Here is a 6,492-nt window from a genome sequence, read left to right on the forward strand (position 1 = left end):
TACTTACCTGAGACTCGATGAGCAAGCCTCATTGGACTCAGTGGGACTTATTTTTGAGTAATTCAAAGGACTGAGTGTAAGGGACTTGGAGATAGTGTGCATATAGTCCCAGGCTGAATGGCCAGCAATTAAGCAGCCCTTGGAAGGACCTCTGCCTCAAACTCTACAGGGCTGTGAAGCCTCTTTTCTTTTGAGGGCTGTGTTCCTTGTTGGGGTGACCTTTCAGAGGCTGCATGCTAGCAGGAAGCAGGGCCACCCATTTTTTCCTCTTTCAGCCCTCCTCCTTTCCCTCTTTCTCTATCCATCTTACCATTCCTCTTCCACACAATGACCAGGTACTAGGTACAATTAGGTACTCTTCCGTATCCTTGGTGAGGTGGTGATGGAGAAACCAAGAGCTAAAAATACCTTTCAAAACACACACTCACAAAACACTGCATACCACTGTTTGTTTCTTTCATCCTTAATACAGAGAACTGACTTTATGGATTAGACTCTTAAAAAGCATATTGTGATTGGATCAAACAATATTTTCGTATTCTGCTCTTCAAAGGCCTGCTCTCGGCCTCAGTTCCACATGACAGGATTTTATCTGGCACTATAATGAAAACCAAAAGAAAGGAAGAAATCAAGAAAGAAAGAAATCACTGGGAATGAATAATGCAAACTGATTCCTCCCCCCGCCACCCAGTCTTCTCGCTGCTCCAAGGGCTGAATGCTGAAGAACTCAAAGAAAACATAGCCAGAGTCTCAGGAGATGCTGTGTCAACAACGCCTCCTTCTGTTGGCGCATTGCAGTATCTGTTTAACTAATCAGGGGGAAATTTATCATACAGGATTTGGTGGGGTTGTTTGTGGAGTCTCTAAGCACAATAGTGCTGGATGTTCAGATGTCATCTGTGTGCCTCTGGAGATGAAACACCACAGCTGGTATAAAAACAAAGAGGTGCCAAAAATTGGATTTCAAAATAGAGGACTATCTTAGAAGAATGCAATTTTTAATGATTTACTCTGTGTGTGTGTGTGTGTGTGTGTGTGTGTGTGTGTGTGTGAGAGAGAGAGAGAGAGAGAGAGAGAGAGATGTATTTTTCATGACTGGGTAAGCCAGTGCAAAACACACACACACACCTGCCACAATAACACAGCTACATGCGGTAACGTCAAATGGCTATTGAGCATTTATCCAAATCCTCTGGAAAGGGTGCGATATTTTTTTCAGGCAGCTGAACAACCATAGTAACGAATTCCTCTTACATCAAATGTTAGGATGACATGTTACAGCAAGTTTGCATATTTGTTTTGGGTTTTTGTTTTTGTTTTGCACGGAAATCTTACCATGAGGTGATGAATAAAAATTATCCTTCTGTGGCTACTCATTCTTATAAACTGCATGTAGAGAAAATGAGACACAGTCTTGAAAAAGATGCTGGCTTGAGAGCCTCCTGGAGTGGAATCTGGGGGAAAAATGAAGAGGGGAAGTTATCTATTGGGTTTCCTACATTCCACCCCACTCTTCCAACAGTCCGTCATTTGCTAAAGAAAAGAAAGGAAAGGGTTATGCTGACATAATTCTCATATGAATTCTACAGGGCAAAGTATTTCTTGGAAAGTGTTTCTATTTCCTCCAGCAGCAACCTCTGGGTACCACCTCACTCTTCAGCTCAGGGCCTCTCAGTCTTTCTACCCCCAGGACTCACTTGAGATGACTGAAAATTGTGTGGAGGCTCACCAGTCCCAAAATGGCACTGCAGGGGCAGCACCAGTTATGGAAAAGGTGGCGGATGGAGGCCAAGTTTGGTATAATCAGCTGGCAATTACTGGTGTCACCTTCTGCTGATATCTAATCCATTTTCAGAAATTGCTAAATTCTTCCTCACAGTGTTTCCCCCGTGGCAAAGAGCTCCATCACTCATCATCCCACAAGCTAAGTCAAGACATTTGCTCTGGAGATATTGTGGCTCAGTTTTTAGTGGTGATTACATTTTCTTTTATATTTTTCCCTTCCCCGTGTCTCTCAAATAATTTTCGCACAGCTCTATATTTTTATTCCATTCCTCTTTCACGCTCAGCTTGCAGCTAATTCTGCCTTCCCACCAGACCCTACAGTCCTTCATTGCTGGTCTTTTGAAATTCGCTTCTTACTCCTCTGACAGATCCTCCCTCTTATCTTTGCACTTTCTATTCCCAGTTATTTATTTATGCATTATTAATTATTATCAATAAATATTAGCTTTTTATCTCACTTTTCAATTTCGTTGTTCTGTATGGGACAATGGCAATAAAGATTATTGTACTTTCCAATTATCTTTAGTGCCTCCTGTGACCTTTCCTCATCTACTCCCACAAAATCTCTGTCTCCTGGGCAGTTTTAGTCAGCATGCATGGAGGTGCTGGTGTCGGCACTGGCCCAACCGAAAGGTTATGGCACAGGTACTGTAGCGGGCAGGGCACTGAGGCCCACTGGTGAGTCGTGGGCCACTGTTTGAGGAATACCATATTGGCCTGAAAAGGCCTCACTTTCCCCCCAAATTCTGACCGTGAAAAGTTAAAGTGTGGCTATATTCACGACCTTATGGTATGCAGCCAGGAGCAGAGGGCAAACAGCGCCAGGAGCCTGGCAAAGCAGTGCCCATCCCAAGCGTAGTCCCCCATCCTCTCCCCCAAGGGCAGGAAGGAAGAGAGCAGGAAGGGGAATGGCCGGCGGCAATGCAGTGCGGCTCCCCCCGCCCAGTATGCAGCCAGGAGCAGCGAGGAATGGAACGGCTTATATTTGGGTATTTTTTCTTTTTTCTTTTCTCCCCTCCAATTTTAAAGGTGCGGCTTATATTGGAGTGCAGCTTATATTCGGACCGATACGGTACTTGTTCAGTCGATATTTTGACCCCCAGAAGGGGGGGAAGGAAGGCATCAGAAATTCCCTCACACAAGACTTCCTTCCACTCATGTTAGCAGTCGATAATCCTCAGATGGAGATTGCTAGAGACCCTGCTTTACATTTTCAAGTATTACAACATTTAAAGTGATAATCAACAAGGAGAATTCAGTGAAATACATATGCTTTTTTTTTTTTTTTTACTGCAGGGGGAAGGAATCCGATTAGAAAATTTGGAAACATAAAGTTCAGATATCTCATACACACTCACAATTGGGGAATGGAGGGATTATAAATCATAGTACATAATATCCAGCACCCAAGCAGATACTTTTAAATAGTGGAGAGGAATGGGCTATGGCATTTAATCTGCAGTAGACCAGTCGCTCCAAGTATGACTCATAGCTCAAGTTCAAAGATAAAGATCAAAGAAGGGAAATATTCTTTGTGTGCCCGTGAGGTCAGATATCCACAGCAAACCCCGTAAAAGAAGGCAGTGAAAAGAGAGGCCCATATTTTGATTATAGGAATGACACCATTCCTTTAATAATGAATACCTCTCTATTTTGGCAATATGAAATCTGCTACGTGGCACAGATAAAACCTTAGGTATCACTATTCTTCAGCGACTTTCCTGCCCACTGATGCTCAGTTTGGTCTCCACTCTTACACAGAACTGTTTGTTTTGTTGCACTCTGAAGAAAACAAATGGAAGTTCCCCCCTTGTCCCCCCAAGTGGGATCCTTTCTCATAATTTAAAATGAAGTTCACTCTTCATTTCCTTCTGCAAACATTCATAACCCACATTCCTCTTTTGCAGGAGCACAAAGGCTTGCAGATTCAGTTTTATCTCTGTTTACAATCCAGCCCAGAAACACACTTGGATTCATTTTGCTTGTTTACACTGGTTTTCTTTGGATTAAGTGCTTCATAGGGCAAGCTAGAAGAGTAATTAGTAAATAGCAAAGGTCTTTTGCCCTCATGTCCTGTTTGTGGGCTTCCAATACACATCTGGCTGGCCATTGTGGGGAAGACAGGTTGCTTGATATGTCTTTTGTTTCATTCTGTTGGCTCTTATTTACTTAAGCCCCCTGAGAACTGAGCATGCTCAGAAACCCCCACAGCCAATGTTGAGGGTAGTTAAGCACCAGTTCATCAAGGCTGTGAGTAGGTTCAATGAGGGAGGGAAGTGACTTGCTCAAGGCCTGAACACAGGCCAATTAGTAGTCTTCTGCATGCTGTTGCACTCCTACTCCCATTGCCCATAGGCATAGCCATCATGGTTTATAGCCAGGGGGATGATGGGAGTTGGAGTCCGGCAACATCTGCACTCACAGTTTAACATGTTCTGAAAGTGGGGATAGGGTCAGGGAAAAGGGTCTGTGGTCCTTTCCCACTCCAGCAAATATTCACCATATATAGCAAAAGAGCTCCCAGATTTTGGACTCAATCTCAGATCTTTATAGCAAAGAGAAGAAATATTATGGAGGGTAGGAAAGTGTTGCTCGCTGTTCTGAATACAAATATCCCAAATGCACCCGTGACCCCCCCCAATTGCATAATAAAGTCCCTACTGCAGTTTGGTTGAAGGGGGGCTAGGGCTGAGGAATTATGCGTTCAGGGGCTTGCTGATCAGAAGGTTGGCAGTTTGAGTCCCCATGACGGGATGAACTCCCACTGCTCAGTCCCTGCTCCTGCCCACCTAGTAGTTCGAAAGCACATCAAAGTGCATGTAGATAAATAGGCACCACTCCGGCGGGAAGGTAAACGGCATTTCCGTGTGCTACCCTGGTTCTCCAGAAGCGGCTTAGTTATGCTGGCCACATGACCTGGAAGCTGTACGCCAGCTCCCTCGGCCAATAAATCGAGATGAGTGCCGCAACCCCAGAGTCGTCCGTGACTGGACCTAATGGTCAGGGGTCCCTTTACCTTTACCTTGAACTGTTGGGAGAATTTCAGTCTTCTCTATGACAATATTCAGAGACACCCCCCCCCCCTGCAAATTTTGCCATCTATGAATTTTGTCCTCAACTGTAAATCAAGTTTTAATATGGTATAATAGGATTTCAATATTGTTCAAGAAAGCCATAGGCTTAGCCCTTACTCCTTCCACTGCTCTCTTAGCCCATGGTTTCCTTCACCCACCAATATGAGCTAAAGGTATGAGTTTGATCGCAAATTAAGTGACATGAAATATCTCAGGAGAGAATCTTCTGAGGAAAAAAAAAACTGTTGCATGCATTTGACCATCCACAAATGGTGTGGGAAATTTTTGGAAACTGGTTTTGTTCAGCTCCGGTGAGGATACATCACAACATGTAGCGGAAATAAGATATGATGTCTGCGATTCCTTTCTGCATCCTGCTTCTCAACCACTTTCCCCTTCGTGCAGGGATGCAGAACTGGGTCTGGCCAATGAGCTGCATCATTACTTAGCCCATCCTTCACAGTCTGACTTGATAGGTAAGCGGGACCAGCCATGTGCCATTCCCCTGACACCAGGTAATGGACACCTGGGGATGTTATGACTGCTAAACAGCTGTTGGGTAGTTACAGTGGCCTCCTCTGAAGGTGGGCTCCCAATGCAAATCAGCTGATCGGCACCAGGAGCATGTTTTCAAGGCTCTGTTTCAAACCACATCCTAAAACAGAGGTCCATTTTAGGAAACGCTCTAAAACAGAGCAGGCCACTTTGAAGGTACACTCGGAGCACTCCCTTTGAAGAGGCTTGCTTTGTTTGCATGAACCACTTCTGAAAACAGAGCTTTGAATGCAAACTGATTCATGAAAATGGAGCAAGTCCCTTTTGCCAGTCAGCTGATTGGCACTGGGAGTACGCCTTCAAAGTGGCTCGCTCCATTTCGAGCCGCTTCTAAAACAAAGCAAGGAAGCCCCCCTCCGCAGCTGCCTGGCGCCACAAGGAGCCACACTCGCCAAGGAGCCACGAATGACGTGATGGTTTATAGAAACGCTTTTCAATAAATAAATAGCAAAGATAAAACCAATAGGACTTGTAAAAACAACGCTAGGTAACTAAACCATGTGTCCGGATAGGCTTTCTTGACTTACCACAATCATCCATCAAGTGCAGAAACAGATGGGCAAGCCTCTTAAGCTGTAGCTGACTTTCGTTAATGTTTATAATTAAGCCATAAGACTTGACAAGCAGCACATTTCTGAGAGATTATCACACATCTCAGGTGCAGCATGAGGCAGGAGCCAAAAGCCAAGCGACTTCAGCTCCTCAGAAAGTGTGCAATAATCCCTCAGAAATCTATTAACCAGGAGTGCCTCATAGCTATTATGACATGGAAACTTCAAGGTAAAAAGGTCATACCTGTGTTTTTTATGAGGAAATGTTGACGCGTGCATGACATAGCCAGTGACCAATCAAAAACCTTCATTGTTACTCTCCGTTCTCAAGTAATTTCATAATAGCTAAATGTTGTAAAGCAACGTTCTGTGATCTGCCTGTTAGCAGCTATTTGCTGGGCTAAATTTGTAAAAAGATGTGCATACTTTTCTCTTTCCAAAAACCCCTGTGAGCTAGGATTACATGCAGACATGTGTGTAGAATTAGACTAAGCATAAATAAAAATGCATTAATTCCATTAGGAATT

General features: G+C 44.0%; 1 long non-coding RNA gene across 1 annotated transcript; it reads right to left on the reverse strand.

The window, feature by feature from the left end:
- Positions 1–458: 458 nt before the first annotated feature.
- Positions 459–6,111, reverse strand: LOC309338675. Its single transcript, XR_014155014.1, has 3 exons — positions 5,942–6,111; positions 1,336–1,454; positions 459–598 (listed from the first exon to the last, which is right to left on the reverse strand). It is a non-coding gene; the product is annotated as an uncharacterized lncRNA (long non-coding RNA).
- Between the last annotated feature and the right edge of the window lie 381 nt (positions 6,112–6,492).

This window comes from Podarcis erhardii, assembly GCF_964252035.2.
Source record: "Podarcis erhardii genome assembly, chromosome: 3".
Taxonomy (NCBI): Eukaryota; Metazoa; Chordata; class Lepidosauria; order Squamata; family Lacertidae; genus Podarcis; species Podarcis erhardii.